The sequence below is a fragment of the Rhinopithecus bieti genome, unplaced genomic scaffold, assembly GCF_001698545.2.
Source record: "Rhinopithecus bieti isolate Rb0 unplaced genomic scaffold, ASM169854v2 scaffold_72501, whole genome shotgun sequence".
Taxonomy (NCBI): Eukaryota; Metazoa; Chordata; class Mammalia; order Primates; family Cercopithecidae; genus Rhinopithecus; species Rhinopithecus bieti.
In genome coordinates this window covers 1,150,512-1,167,760 of record NW_016827507.1, presented here as the reverse complement: position 1 = coordinate 1,167,760, position 17,249 = coordinate 1,150,512, and positions in this window count along the sequence as shown.

The window sequence follows — 17,249 nt, the reverse complement described above, 5'->3', positions numbered from 1 at the left end:
ACACACACACACACACATATACATATACGTGTATATATATGTGTATGTGTGTATATATGTGTGTGTGTGTGTGTATATATATATATATATATATATATATGGAGAGAGAGAGAGAGAGATAGAGATAGAGAGAAAGATTTCCCTACACCACCTAAAATGATCTTCCATGATGGCACATAATCTCTATATTGCAAAACACTACATTAGTTCTGTCTTCCTGGTATATCATTCTATCCTTCTGATAGACTTCACTGCTGTTCATCTCGTGGGTCCTAGGAAGGATGCCCTGACCTTAAGTTTAGGTTAGATCCTTCCTTTCTTCTTTGAGCATTTCATGCTTTTCTTCATCTCAGCACTCAACACATAAAATTGCAATTGTTTATTTATTTTCTTTATCCCTAAACAAGCATTTATTGAACTCCAATATGTGCCAGCCTCTATGTGAGAACATAGTGATAGAAAAGTAATTTTTTTTTCCTTTGAGAAGCTCATAGACTAGTGTTGCTTCTGCTTTGGCAATGGGAACCCAGTGAAAGACTTCCAATCTAGTGAGGGACATGGGCAGATTGGGGACTGTGTCAGGAAAGGATTCCAGGCAGAGGTAACTCTGAGCTGAGTTATAGAGAATAATAGGTTAGTAAGCATCTATTTAACACAAAAGAAGGCAGTAAAGGAGAAGCAGAGCAACAAAAATGATGAGAAACATATAGAAAATAACAAAATGGCAAACATAAATCCAATCACATCAATTGTTATATTAAATACTCCAATTAGAAGGCAGAGATTGTAAGACTAGATGAAAACATCCCAGGATCTGACCATATGGTGTCTACAAAAGAACCACTTTAGAGTCAAAACACAAGTAGGTTGAAAGTAAAAAAAATTAAAAAGATATATTATCAAACAGTATCCAAGCTGCAGTGTCTCTACTAACAAGCTGGAGTTGCTATAGAAACATTAGACAAAATAGACTTTAAAACAAAATGAATGTTACTAGAGACAAAGAGAGATATTTAATAGTGATAAAGGTTCAATTTATCAGGAAGCTATAAAAATGATAAACATATATGCAACTAACAACAGAGCTCTAAAACCAAAAGGATTAAAAGGTGCAATAGAAAACTTGACAGTAATAATTGAAGATTTCAGTACCTACTCACAATAACTAATAGAAAATATAATAGGCAAAAAATCAGGAAGGACATGGAAGAATTAACATAACACTACCAACTAACTCAACTAACATGACTTAACTGACCTCTGTAGAACACTCCACCCAACAATAGTAAAATGTACACATTGTTTTGTTTTTTTAAGAGACAGGTTTTCACTCTGTCACCCAGGTTAGAGTGCAGTGGCATAAAGACAACTCACTGTAACCTTGGAGGCCTGGGCTCAAGTGATCCTCCTACTTCAGTCTTCCTGAGTAGCTAGGACTACAGCTGTATGCCATGATGCCTGGCTAATTTTTAATTTGTGTGTGTGTGTGTGTGTGTTTGTGTGTGTGTGTGTAGATATGGTCTTGCTGTGTTGTCTTGCTGTGTTGTGTTCCTGGTTTGGACTCAACGCCTCAAGAAATCCTCCTGCCTATGCCTCCCAAAGGGATGGGATTATAGGCATGTCAGTCTGCCTGGCCCCAAAATACAAGTTCAAGTGTATATTAAATATTCTTTATGTGTTAGGCCATAAAACAAGTCTCAGTAAATTTAAATAAATTGAAATAATACAAAGTATGTTTTCTGACCATAGAAGAATTACATTAGAAATCAACAACAGAGGAAAATTTGAGAAACCAGTCCTTACTGGAGTTTGCAGCCCAAATCCACCCTCTCTGGGTAGTTCAACAAAATTTTAAGCCAATAAATTAATTTTAAATGGCTATGAGTTGATAGAACTTTCAGAAGACTATTATAAGGAAATACAAATTATTTCTGAAATAACTCACCTTTAACTCAGGCCTCAAAGAATTCCCACTGATAAAGTTCCAAGAAATATGAGCTGATGTTAATATAGTCACAAAGCCGTCCCCCAACATACACACACACACACACACACACACACACACACACACACACAAACAAAAAAAAAAACAAAAAACAAAAAACAAAAAAAAACCAAGTTATCTTGAGTGATAACCAGTAAGAAGAAATAACAGACTGTGAGATCAGATATTGAAGTTATCAGAGCCAGGATACACAGTTCAGTTGTTTCTATATTTAAATAAATAAATGAATTGAAAATGAGGAAGGTGTAAGAACAATAAATGTGACTAATTAGATTTGAATAAAAAACCAAAACAATTTCTATGAATGAACAATAATTGAAATTAAAAACTCAATAAATACAATTTAATAGCGTATTATACACAACTGAAGAAAGAATTTACTAGAAGATAGACTTACAGAAATTACTCAGGGTATACCGATTAGAGATAAAGAGATAGAAAAAAAGGAAGCAAGATTAACTTGTATGGGGTTTAAATGAGAAGCTGTGAACATGTCAGTTTGCAATTTCAGATGGAGAGGGGAGAGAACAGGGTAGAGGTAATATTTGAAAAAATAATGTTTGAGAATTATCCTACATTGATGAAAGACATACATCTGCAAATGTGGAAGTTCTGATGAATCTCAGGCAGGATAAAATAAAATAAAAAACACACCTAGGCAAAGCCTGACAGAATTACAGAATGCCAAAGATAGAAGATTATAAGAGCACAGAGAAAAAAAAACATACAGGTAATTTACAAAGAAACAGCAAATACACCAACAGCTGATTTCTTAATAGCTACAATGGAACATAGAAAACAGTAGAATAATATCTTCAAAGTGCTATGAAAAAATAACTGATAATTTAAATATCTCTTAAGAATGAGGAGAAAAGAAAGGACTTTTTTGGATAGGCAAAAATTGACCAGCAACTAACACTCAGTGAAGTAATCATGAAGATTGTATTTTAGGCCGAACAAAAATAATTCCAGATGGAGGGTTTGAGATGCAAGAAGAAATGATGATAAGGAAAGCAGTAAATATATGGGTAAATCAAAACAAACCTTAATAATATAGAACAGTAAAAATGATATCTTGTGGAGTTTTAAAGAATATAATTAAAGTATACAAGCGTAATAGAACATAAGATCAGAAGGGAGTGAAGGGAATAAAAATGTTCCAAGATCTTAGATTCTGAAATGCTAAGTGTGCTAAATAAACATATTAGAATTTCTAGGATGAGCTAAAAATGCAGGCCATAACTTCTCATCCAGTAGATAGACATACATGGGATGAGAAAATATCAATTAAAAGTAAAATAATGAAAAGGAGTGAAGGAAACATATAAGATACACATAGCACAGACTTTAATGATAGAGATAAACCCAAATATATCTGCAAGTGCTATGAAGACAAACATTATCATACTTATTTTAAAAAAATCAATGAACATGATATTCATAATGACCTCAAACATAGGACATGAAAAAGACAAAAATGCACATAATTATGTTCTTGGCAAATACTACACAGAAGAATTTGGCAAAACTGTTGCAATATTAAGTAAAAATTAGTTTAAGAAAACACTTTTGCCAGAGATAAAAGAGATTCACTATGTAATGAAATAAGTTTCCATTCCCAGGAAGATATAACTAATTAACCTTGTATCTATCAAATTACATAGCCACAATGTCTATGAGGCAAAGATTGACAGAATTGGAAAAATAAATAGATAATTCCAGTATCACAGGAGATTTTTAACACTTTTCTCTCAATAATTGATAGTGTAAATACCCAAATAATCAGTAAGGATAAGTAAGATTTGGAAAATACAATTATTAAGCTTGAGCTAAAAGATACATCTAGGGCATTTTACCCAACAATTGCAGAAAACAGCAGTTTTTCATTCATATTCATACAAGGAGCATATGAAAACTGACATACATTAGGCCACAAAACAAAACAAACATTCAGATATTTGGTATCATAAAAACTATGTTTGCTGACTTCAATGAGAATAGCCAAGAAATAGTTAACAATAATTTAACTAAAAACCTCATATGTTTGGAAAACAAACCTTCAATTCTATACAACTCATGCGTCTGAGAAGAAACATTTAGGAGAAAATGATATAAAAATATTTCATTTGAAAACATTATATGCATCAAAATGGTTACTTGGAAGTAAACGATAGACTGAAGTGTTTGTATCAGAAAAAGATAAAGACCAAACAATTAAGACTCCTACTGAAGAAGTGAGGAAAAGAACAATAGAGTCAACTAGAGAAGGAAAAGCACAAAATAATAATGATATAAACAGAAATTAATGACATTAAAAATAAAAAATAGCAAACATCAACAAATCCAAAAGCTGGTTCTTTGAAAATTTTAACAAAATGGAGAAACCTGTGGAATGGACGATCGAGAAAGTAAAAAATGTTTAAAATAAATGTTAAAAATATATTTAGTGATAAAATGTGTAGCTTACATTAAAAAGATAAAAGAGGACGTTATGAACAACTTAAGCCAATGTATGTGAAAACCTATATTAAATAGATACATGTATTTAAACAAATCAATTGGTGGTGTACTAAAAGGAGGGTGAGAGCGACCCACCCCAGGGGCAGGAGACTTTCTTACTGACATCGTTTAGAATTGCTAGAACATGGTGTTAATAAATAGCAGACACACATTTTGTCAACTTTACTGAAGATTTTAAATTCTCTACAGGTAATACACCTCTTATTCCCTGCAACTGGGGAGGACTGATCTTATCTCCTCTCCACCTCCCACCTTAGCACTTTACAGCAAAGAAAATAAATGAATACCAGCTGTATACAACAATATGCACGCACTAGCTATGTTACTTCATCTGACTCATTTAATTTTAGAGGCTTCAGTTTTATCACATGCAATACAAAGGAGAATGGTAACCACCTGAGGATTTCAACAATTTAACCATCTGGGTCTCTTTCCTCTGCAAAAGGGGAATAAGGGGCTCCGGCTTCCCTTCAGTGGTATCAGGTAAAGATTAAAAAACTGTCTTTCTAAATGCAAATAAGTTACAATAGCAAGAACAAAACAACAACAAAAAACCCCTGATTTGTAGCATTTGCAAATTTCCATGGTGTAAGTACTTCCAACAATGGTAGCCAATTTTAAGCTACCGACATGAAGTCGCTTGCCTACAGCATTGGGATGAGGTGTGCACAATCAGCTTTCATGAGCTGGTCTGAGCCAACTCCAGTACATCACTGTCAGCCTCTTTATGTAGTTGTCAGGAACTAGCATGGCTGCCAGCAGCTGTCAACTCAAATGATGTCATAAGGATAGCAAAGTTTGACCTCTAAGTCAGACAAAATTAAGTTTGAAGTACAGCTCTACCTCTTACTAATTATAATCCTAGTTAAGTCATTTTGCTTTTTATGCTGTAGTTGCCTTACCAAGAAAATGAAAATAGTAATAGTACTTACAACCCAAAGTCCATTTATTCAGTCATTCAACAATGTTACTTGAGCAAGATGATGTGACAGGCACAGAGCTAGGCATATTGGGAGGATTACATTGAAGTGCTTAGCTAAATGTCAGGTGCCTTAACTTCTCTTTACTAAGAGATTTCTCCTATATTTAGTCTTTGGCTTATGCTGCAACCTTTCCATGTGTGATGTCATCTACTCCACTGCATGGTCTGGATCTGCTCACACTTGGGTAACTTCCTAATTATAATCTCCCAGGGCACTTTTCCTCTGAGCCCCAGATCCTCATATCCATCACTTACTGGCCACCTCCCTTGAGGCACACTCCACATGCCCCCAAATGAACTCATTATCCCTTTCCATCCACTCCATCTGCTCCTCCTCCTAGGTTTCTTCCTTTGCTCAGAGAATGAGGCCACCAATTCTCCAAGTGCCAGAAACTCTTCCTTAAAACCTTCCATGGTATAGTGTTTCCTTCCATATTAAAAGGAGCTCCTTCCACTGCTGTGCTCAGATAGGAATGCTAGACTGGATCCAACCACAATTTCAAGTTTACCTTGTAGAGTTCTTGTCACAATCAATATTTTTTAATTAAATGAGTAAACTAATGGTGAGAATTTCATGCACCATGATGGGATTTGAGGGAAGCTATTTTGGGGTGTAGAGAGAGCTACTGATCTCTCTGAAATCACATCACTCAGACAATAGTACATTTTATCATTCATAAACTGAGAGCTGGGGCTTAACAGACAATAGAATTGGCTGAAAATTGATTGATTGATTGTTTCATTATTTCACCCAACATGCATATTTTGAATACCTGCTAATATGGTTTGGCTCTGTGTCCCCACCCAAATCTCATCTCAAATTGTATTCCCCTTTGTTGAAGGAGGGAAGCAATTGGATTATGAGGTTGGTTCCCCCAGTGCTGTTCTTGTGATAGTGAGTGAATTCTTGTGAGGTCTGTTTTATAAATGGTAGCTTTTTCCTGCACGTTCACACTCTTTCCTGCTATCTTGTGAAGATGTGTCTGCTTCCCTTTCTGCGATGATTGTAAGTTCCTTGAGGGCTCCCCAGCTATGTGGAATTGTGAGTCAATTAAACTTCTTTTCTTTATAAATTATGCAGTCTTGGGCAGTTCTTTATAGGAGTGTGAGAATGGACTAACACATCTGCTCATGTGCCAGACACTTTTCTGGGTTCTGAGGATATGGAGATGAACAGAATACAAGTCCGTGGATCTCATCTAGTGGAGGGGAAGACATGTGAAACATAATGAAATGTGCACTCTGAGGAAGGGTTGTAGGAAGTGCTCTGTGCACAAAGAGGAGAGAGTGACAACTTCTGCCTCTGAGAATCAGGACAAATGGTACAGAGGTGGTAATATTTGTTTGGGACCTTTTATAATGTAGAAGAGTTTGCTAGTTGAAGACAAGAGTGAGGGAGAAGGAGAAAAAGGAAGTCCTAGGCAGAGGAAACAGCATATATACGATATGGGGGTGGGAAATGTTCTCTCATGACGTATACAAGTGTGTGCATCAGGAATGAGGCCAGTGTAGTCCACGAGGACCAAGGGCTGTGTATGTCCAGTTCAGGAGTTCTCAGGGCCAGCATGCGTCAGAATCATGTGGACATCATCTAAAAAGGAGGACTCCTGGATCCACTTGGGCCTGAGGACTCACAATCACTGGGGTGGCACCTGAGTATCACTATGCAGAAATTCTCCAGAGGTGATTCTAATGCAGACTCAAGCCTGAAGGTTAGTAAAATTCAGCGCACTGTCCATGGTCATACAGAAAATGTCAGGAATGAATGTCCCACTCAGGTCCCTGGGGTGATTATTAGGAATCCTGAGGTCCAGGGGCTATTGGTCTCAGCTGCCTTTGTGGGCAGTGAAGCTGCCTGCTGGACTCCACAAACTATCACAAATGCTGGTTTTCTTTGAAAGGCAGCGATTCCCGTTGTCTGCCTCCAGTAAGGGCTGCAGCTGATTCCAGAGATTGGCATCCTCCCAGCCTCATCGGGTCCTTAGATAATGACAAATCCCTTTCATTTGCTCCCCATTATTTCACTGTAAATGAGAAAGTAATAAAGCAAGGCTGCGACTGGACTAATTAAATCAGCCATTTCTAATCCCATCGATCTAGGGAAAGAGAGTTGTGGAGGGTGGAGAAAGAGGCTTTTGATTCAGAATAAGGCAAATGTGTTTCTGTCACAAGGTGGGTGTTGAAGACTGAGAAAGAAACAGCTCTGGACCTGGGATCTGAACTCTGTGGGAGGAGAGGCACTGCATGCCTAGGGTAGAAGGCAACCCTACTCTACCGGGGGCAGAGATGGAGCACCAGATTAAAAGCACATTGTTTTCTTCTCAGGACAAAAGGCACGCCAAGAGAGGAGAGGCTGTTGAAGCGGAGAATCTTAGTCTTTGTTGCTGGGGGATGAGCATTGGGGGGGTGGATAATCAGCACCATAGGTGAAAAAAATACGCAAATAAATCCATAAATTTTTAAAAAGAGACCTGTAGGAAGCCAGCAGGTGTGATGTTCACGGGCTGACTAAGCAGCACTGGCCAGGTTGAGTTTAGAAATATCTTTTCTGTTGTTTTTCTATGGAAGGTCATTTATCTCAGTCATGTGGACTTGCCCAGTTCCTCCCAGCTGTGGTCTCCTGATTCACCTCCCTGGCCACTCCATTCTGAACTGCTTGCAATCTGTTGAAGGTGCCAGAGAGCTCCATACCTGCTTGATTTTATTCACACTGCACTACCTGCCTGGGAGGCTCTTCCCCACCCCTTCCTCTGGAGGGTCTCAAAGTGTCAACTGTGTGCCGTTTACCTTAGAACAACTTAGGAATTTTGCTGAAAGCGCAGAACTCAGACCTTAGCACATTCCTGCTGAATCACTTTCTGGGGGCTGGAGCTGAAGGATCTGGATTTTGGCAAATATGATGGGTGATTCTTAGTAGTAATACTATGGTGCGAGAACTGCTGGCTGCCTTGTTCTTTCTGTGTGGGAACACCTATTCATCTTTCTCTTCGCTGCTTTAGTGTGTAGAAATAAACAGGGCTCCCTGTTGCTTTAGGCTTAGAAATGGTCAAAAACATTTTTATTTGATTCAAGCTTGTTGTAAACTTCTGCAGAAAGAAGACAATGAATTGTAACGTCCACCTCGAAAACTAACAGATTTTATAGTGGTTGGAGCACAAACATCTAGAGAGAAAGAAGAAAAGTTTATTTTAAACTGGGCAATTTTGACTTCAGCTGTGCCTGAAATGAGTAACAGTAAGTAGAATTTATGAACTATCATTATATCTTACGTTAGCCATATTTTACGACTTTCCAAAGCAAGCTAAAGCATATCTTACAGACTTTGACAAGCACACAAAGATTTACAACTTAGGTGAGTAAAGGCTGACTCTGTAATAAAATAATTTGACTGTAAAAGAATGCTTGCCTTTTAGTGGACATTAGTCATGTTGTCTGATTGGCAACCTCTTCATGTTTGGGGGAAATTCTTGCTTTATGAGTTTCACATCTTCAGCACAGAATGAGCAAATTTGATTTTGCAGCCTCCCTTGTAGCTCAAACCCAGACCATTTATACTTTTAACAAGTTCCACTGATCGTTAGCCTCTGCACAAGATGGGATTTGAAAGTGAGAACTAGAAATCCGACTCTCCACTGGCCCATTTTGCTGCAAACGGTCATGGCAGAAGCACCAGCTTTGGGAGGGTCCCGGGTACCCATCAAGTTCCTGGTTCAGAAGTAAGTTCCTTTTGCTGAGGGCCTTTGGTTCCTAGTGTTGAAGCTGGGCTGCAGCTAAAAGGCAGTGAGAGCGGGAGCCGTGGTTTCCCTAGTGGTCATTCAGGATGTTCCTGAAAGCTTAAGCTCGAAGCTGGCTCATCAGCTCTCCTTGCAAGTCTCTGAGCTACCCTTCCCTCCACCCCACTTTCTCTCATATCACCCTTAGTACAATGATCAAAATCAGGAAATTCATATTGATACAATTCTACCACGCAAATCTATAGACATTTATCAAATTCTGATTAAAATCAAAATTGTCCTATAAAGCAAAGACAAACAAGCAAACAAACAAATAAAAAAACCAACCAACCAAACAAAAAAAACAAAAACTAAAAGACAAAAATAAAAACCACAAAGCAAACAACCATTATTTTCTGTTTCAGGATCCAATCCAGGATTACATATGATATTTTATTGTCATAAATCTTTAGTCTCCTTCAATGCAAATAATTCCTCAGTATTTATTTTTCTGTAACGGCCTTTACATTGGTTCAGAGTGCAAACAGGCATTTTATTTTGTAAAAGTTTCTCGGTTTGGGTCTGTCTGTTATTTCCTCATGATTTAAGTCATACCATATATTTTTGGCTGGAATACCACAGAAGTGATACTATCTTCTTCTTAGTCTATCGTACTGGGAGGCACACGATGTTGATCAGCCTCATTACTCCTGGTGTTTCTTTGATCACTTGATTAAGGTGGTGTCAGCCAGGTCACTTTCTCTACTGTAAAGTTACCATTTCTCCTTTTCTAATTATTATGCATCCAAAATTCTTTCAGTAACTTATTTACTGCTTTCTCAGTCAGAGTTGGCTTCTGTTGCTTGCAACTTAGAACTCTGACAGTGATATCTCTTTATAATAAAAGAAAAGGGAAAACCACAGAGGACATTTTCTGCTTAGGATCAACATCAGAACATGGTTACATCCTACCTGAGACCTTCATTTCAGCTCAATTAATCAGTGTTTATGGTAGAAGCTTCAGTTGGTTATTTTCTTATCGGCATAGCCTAAAATATTTTATAGCGCATCTGAATAACAGAGCACTTTTAATCCAGGTGATTTTCCTCATAGGTTCCTATTAAATGAAAGCTGATTCTCTTCTTAGAGGAAGACTTACACTTCCGATGAATCTCATACTTTCTCAAGGAAGGAACTTATCTAATCCTATAACCACAAACATCACTTATTCTAAGAATCTTTCCTGACTGCTTCCTGGGGATAAACACCTTCTCTGAGGTCCTCTTCTGCCCCGTGCAGATGTAACACCCAAAAGCCCTTGGACCTCTCTGAGTAGACTGCCACCTTTGAGGGCAGGAATTTACCTTTTCCACGACGGCATGCTCAGCACTCAATGCAGAACGTCCCTAGGATAAGTGCTCCGTGGATTTTTCTTGAATCAAAGAATCTATGTAAGAAGATATGATTGTGGCAAGTTTGGCATAGCCCATAGGGCACGTCCTTGCAAAGTATTTAAAAGACTAGGTTTACTCAGCTCCGGTGGTTCCCCTCTCTTCATATTCCCTTACATAGTGAATTCTGTGGCCCTTTGGAACTATTTTGGGGATTTAAGCAAAAAAAAAAAAAAAAAAGTGGCATGATTGTGTCTGGGCTTTGGACAACATTTCTTTGGCTACATTGGAGGATAAATGGGAAGGCCAAGACTATGGGCAGGTAGACTTGGCAGGTGATTCTGCAGTGGTCCAGGCATGAGACACAGAAGGGTGGATAGAAGCAAGAAATAATTTATAATGTAATAAAAATGCTGTAACTTATCAATGGCCTACTCTGAGGCAGGCTGTCGCATATGCTGTTTTTGTTTTTCATCGTGGCCCTGAACATTGTGTTTGACAGCCCTATTTCCTTGTGAGGAAGGAAAGGCTGGTAGATTTGTCTAAAAACACAGCTAATGAGGGTAGAGCCGGTGATGAATTCAGAGACATCTGGCCGCAAAGCCCATGCACCTTCCTGTGGATCTCATACCTGAACCCAATGCTAATCTGATGGCCTCTGAAGACTGCCCCCCTCTCGATGTGGCAGTGACAGAAGAGACACAGCTTTGCCGTGCCAGTGCTGAGCCACCTGGAAGGACAAGTGTGATGTTGCAATTTAAATGTGTGGCTGCTGCTCAAGGTGAGGAGAGAAAGAGACAAGGCCTGTGGTGTTGGTTACTGCATGGGACTGTAGCTCAGGCTGAGGATTTCTGCTTCCCATCTGCCCCTGGTCCAGGGTAGGTTTTGCAAATGTAGCCAGTTGGAAGTAAAGCAGTCACTGCAAGTTCAGATGTCCCGTATGAGCTGGGAAAGAACCATAAGGGTCATCTGTAGAGCAGGGTTTAAAATAGACACCCTGTAAGGTTTCTGCTACTTGAAATGCCACAATTCTACAATTCTACAAATTATCTCCAAGTTTTTCTCATTTCTCTTGGTGTTGCTTCTTTTTCCAATGTTAATTAATATTTCAGGAAACCTTGGTGTTTGAAGCTTAACCTTGTAATTTTGACTATTTGGGAGAGTCCCCGAACATTCATGTGATATCATAATTTGTAACTTTATTGAGGCAAAGTTTGAATTTCAAGGGCTGTAAGACCAACTAAAAGCAAGCACGCAGCTGGTGAGCCATCGTCACTCGCCGCAGCCGTGTGGCATTTACATGCTATCATGTAATAATTAAGAAGAACTGCTACCATTCTCAGGTGTGAATTCTGGGCCAGACACGGTGTTACGCTCCACATGCATTGTCTCACTTACTCCTCACAAACACCTGGCAGAATGGTAAGTGTCTCATTTTGCAGAGAAATGAAAGCTCGCAGGAGCTAGGTAATTTTCCCATAGTGCTACAGCCATTAAGTGGCAGAGCCTTCACCATTGTTTCTTTTCAGGCTTAGGAAGGTTCCCGGTTGAGGTGACTTCCATTATGATATCATAGAATTCCTATATTAAATCAATATTAAGTGGGCATCTACCCCGTGCCAGGCACTGTTCTATGGACAGCATTGTTACAGCAGCTAACAAAAAAGGATAAACAACCCTATTCTCACAGAGCTTTCATTCAAGTGGGTGGAGCGGGCAATGAGCTACGTAAACAATGGACATATTCTGTGTTGGATGGTGACTGGTGCTAGGGAGGAAAATACAGCAGGGAAGGGGTACGGTGGAGGGCAGGGCTGGTTGGGGTTGGTGGCTCAGTTTTAAATAAGGGGGACACGCAGGGACCCCCACAGAGAGGGTGACACATGTGGCTCAGAGGGCCACACGGAGAGCACGTGAGGGCGAGTAGGCCAATTAATTCTACTCACCTCCGCCTCCCCTTGGAGGGTGTGGGAGGTCACTGGAAAGTTTGCAGCAGACAATACCTTGCTGTGACCTGTGTTTGGAAAGAATTACTGTGGCATGTGAAAAATTGATGAAAGTGGGGGAAAGACAGGAGGAAATGAGGAGTCCAGGTTGGAAGCTCTTGCAGGCATCCATACAAGAGCTGATGGTGGCCTGGGCCAGTGGATGTACTTTGAAGGCAATGCCAACAGAATTCCCTGTCTGACTGGATGTGGAGTGCAATGCTGAATTTATTTCAGTGACAGAATTTATTTAAATAGATTTTAAAACATCCTGCATGGTTTCCCAAAAGGGACACTGGAGGTCTAACCAGGTCTCTTAAATATTTTGATGATATGTTATAGCATTTGGAGAAAAAAAACAAATTCCCACCACAAATGTGGGGACTAGCCAAGGTCTTGGCTTGCAGTCCTCACAGATGTCTACAGTGTGTGTGACTATTACCTGATTCTGGGCTTGGGTAGGGACGGAGACCAAGAAAATGCTGCTGGGGATCTAAGAATCAGAAGCAGCAGCTCATCTTGGAAGAGGTGAGGAGCCAGAAACCAACTGGGAACAAGCTGTGGTAGTGACAGAAGTTTTCTGCGCTGGGTAAACCAGGAACCCGTTGTTCCAAGAAGAAGGCGCCTGTGGAAGGGGCGGGGGTGCGGTCTTGGCAGTACAGACCTGCAGATGTCTTTACGTTTCAGAGTAGCAGATTTAAGAAGGGGAGTATGGCTCAGAACCATAGGGGCAGGACTGGGGAGCCCAGACTGTCTACTCTGTGTTCTGCTAACCAAGCTGGTGAGAAGGAAACTTCTCTGAATGGGTACTATGGTCAGTAATTTGCTCAGGCTGGCCAGCACACAGAGATTAGTGTCCACAGGAAGTGTGGCTCTTCTTGAGTGTCTGCAATAGCATTTCCAAGATGGACGATCACTTAGATTCATTTGGGGTCATTTGGGGAATGTGCCCTAGACTTAAGAATTCAAAATCCTGATTTTGAACTTCTCTTCTGCCACCTTCTAGCTTTGTGACCTTGGACAAATCACATAACCTCTTCACACCTCTGCTTTTTAAAAAATTATACTTTAAGTTCTGGGGTACATGTGCAGAATGTGCAGTTTTGTTGCACAGGTATACACGTGCCATGGTGGTTCGCTGCACCTATCAACCCACCATCTACATTAGATATTTCTCCTAATACTATCCCTCCCCTAGCCCCCCACCCCACAACAGGCCCTGGTATGTGATGTTCCCCTCCTTGTGTCCATGTGTTCTCATTGTTCAACTCCCACTTATGAGTGAAAACATGAGGTGTTTGGTTTTCTGTTCTTGTGTTAGTTTGCCCAGAATGATGGTTTCCAGCTTCATCCATGTCCCTGCAAAGGACATGAACTCATCCTTTTTCCGTGCACACCTCTGCTTTTTTATCTCTACAATAGGGTAGTAGAATATATCACTGATCACCTATATTGTGTGCCCCATTTCTGTAATCCCCCGATTACCCTTGTGAACCCATGATTTGCTTTGACCAGTGAAATGTGTCCAAAAGTGACATCTGACACTTCTGCGGGAAAGCTTTAAAGAGTCAGTGCATGGCTTGCCATGTTTCTCTTTCCTAGTCTCTGTGCCTGTGGAAGAATGGATCTAGATAGAGTCTCCATCAGCCTGCGTCCCTGAGGAATTATGATGTGCAGAAGTCCTTGCTGACCTGCAGCGGTCACATAAGTATGAGTGAGAAATAAACTGTTTTGCTTTACATCTTTAAATATTTCTAGGTTGTTTGTTACCACAGCATAACCTAGCCTATCCTGACTGATACAAATGGAAATGATAATCTCATCATATATATAGCATAGGATTGTTCTGAGAATTGAATAATTATTCCCTTGTTCTGGAACTATTTCCTTCACCACTCTAGGCTCTTGTTCACTCTTTAGGTATCAGCCATCCTGAGAAAGGTTTTTCTGGCCCTCAATGAGTTAGTTCCCTCTGCTGTTAGAGCCTCCTTTGTATTCTTCGTCTCACCTATGACCCCTGCTTGTATAATCTGTGACATCACTCTTCTTTGACCTCTAAGAAGGTGAGCCCTTGCCTGTTTTGTTCATATTGGCCCCCATGACCTTGTACAGAACCTGGCACAAAAACCTGGCATGGGGACAGCAGCCTCCTTTTTCTCTTGTCACCACCACAGCTTCCTTTATATTTCCTCTACCCCGACAGGGGCTCCATATTTGAAAATATTTCTGTCTACCAAACAAACTGCATTTATTATAAAGCAGTACATTTGACCGTTCGTTATTACTCAAAGTCACATGTAGCTGCCGATAAGAGCTTCTGATCAGCAGGAGATAATCACCATGGCCACATCAATGATTATAATTCCAGCCCCAAGCAAAGCAAACAGACGTTTGCATTTGTACAGCTTTACAGGGCCTTTAGCTAATAGTTGCTTCAACCAAAAGGACATTTAATGTTTATGTAACTAGAAGTCCCCAGGGAGGCATTTTCGGGGTTGGTTAGGAAGCTCCACCACGTCTTTGAGGATTTTGGCAGCTTCTGTCTTTCCCTGCTGCCATCTTTGATTTCTCTCATGCCTGTTGCCTCCTGGTATTTCCAGGATGTCTGCAGCTGCTCCAGGAAGCCTGAGTGCATTGTCAGGGTGAAGGGGCAGAGCCAGGAATCTCTCATCTCCTGTCTGTTGCTTTCACCAGGAAATCAAAAGCTTTCCCAGAAACTCCTCCTCAGACTTTGCTGTAGGTTTCTTTAGGCAAAACTGGATTCTGAGGCCACCCCTAGCTGTATGGGATTCTCAGGAAGTGGCTGGAAAAGGGCCTGGGAGTCGTCCTGAGCCATCCCCTCGGCCTGACATATGGCATCCTGGACAAAGCACGGGCGCATGGGCAAGGAACAAAGTCAGGAGAGTGGTTTCTGGGCGGCAATGAATAGCATCTGCAGCACCTGCTGCGGGAATGAGGTCTTGTTATGTCTTCCTTACTCATTTAGTCAAACCCACTCAGTTACCGGGGAAGGAGAGCAATGCCCAAGGACGAGGAAATCTTCAAAGGCTCGTCTTGAGTGAGGGGCAGATAGAAGTTAGGATATCAGTCCTCAAGATCTCTTCATTATTTTAAAGAAATAATTGAAAGAGGCTCATCATTCTGGCAAGTTGCTCAATTTGCACAAGCAGAGAGGCTAACCCTGCGGGCCATGTGGGGAGAAGAGCACAAGGTAGGTAGTCTGAGTTCTGGTCCCGCTTCCGCTTCTATCTAGCTGTGCCTTGTTGGGCAATTATGTAATGCTCTTTAGGCTTGAATTTGTTTCATTAGCCATGTTATTTAATTTGATTTTACAGATGAGGAAATTGAGAGCTGGAGATGTAAAGTGACATCCCAGGGTCACATGGCTAGTGAATGGTGGGGCAAAGAGTTGAACGCAGACCTCCTGACTTCCTGTTTGGTCCTGCCCTTGATAGATGTGTCTGGGAGAGCCTCAAGTAATCCTTGAGTAAGGGATCAGGGCTTGACACCATCCCTACTGTTTAGGACATAATCCACTATGTTAGGAGGAGTTGTTGATCAGTTTCATTTGTTTAAAAACGGACTTACAAAACTTGGCTCTCAACTTGTGTTTATAAAGTGGCTCTTGGGTGAATGGATCTAGATGTTATTAATTATTGCAAAATGCTGTGTTTGTGTATCATGGCATCACCCACTGTTGCAATGATGGAATGGTAGGAACAGGGTCCTTTTGATCTTTAGTGACAACAAAGAATGTCAATCCTGTGGCAATATTTCCTTCACCCATCTAGACATCTCTCTCCTGGGGAGATTTCTTTTGTTAAATACAGATTCCAGGACTGCATCCCTTGGAAAGCCCAGAAAGGGCCTAGAAAATTGTACTTTTACAGAGATTTTATTGGAAATTCTGATAATCAGCCTAATATTTCAATCAGTGTGTAGACAGAATGCAATTTCTCAAAGCAGCCCTTGAACACCTTTGAATTATTGTTCATTTGCTTTGCTGTCAAACAAAATGTGCGTTAGTACCAGGTAGAAGGATGTAACACAGTGATGACCAGATGGTTCAAACTTCTGAACTTCTCAGAAGCATTATTAACCATGGAGGTGATTTGCTTTTGCCTTAAATATATATAATTAAAAATATAGATAGAGTTCCTCATTAAGAGAACTAAAGCAAACTTTGAGTATCATTATCATTCCATTCAAATCGAGAATGCTATCAAAACAACTTTTAAATAAATGCTGACCTGAACTCATGAAATGTTATCAGTGATCATCTTGGATCATTGTTAAAGAGGTAAGTGTTATTGGGCAGTGCCTGAGACATGTTTTGGTTATTTACAATTAGGCAGGCATTGGCGGGGGGGTACAAGTATCTGGAGGGTAGAGATCAGGGATGCTGTTACATATCCTACCTACAATGCACAGGACATTCCTTTAAGTTTGGCATATGGGGTTGTGTGTGAGTGTTTGTGTGATGCTGGTCATACCATCTATGACTCTAGGACAATCTTGTGGGAATTTATGTGTGAAACTTTCTGCTCTCTTTGGGCTCTGTATGGAAAGACTTTTGGTCTCTACTTCTCCTTCATTCCTATGTGGCCATTAGAAGCACTAGGTGTATAGTCATCTCTCTCTTTTTTGGGTTCC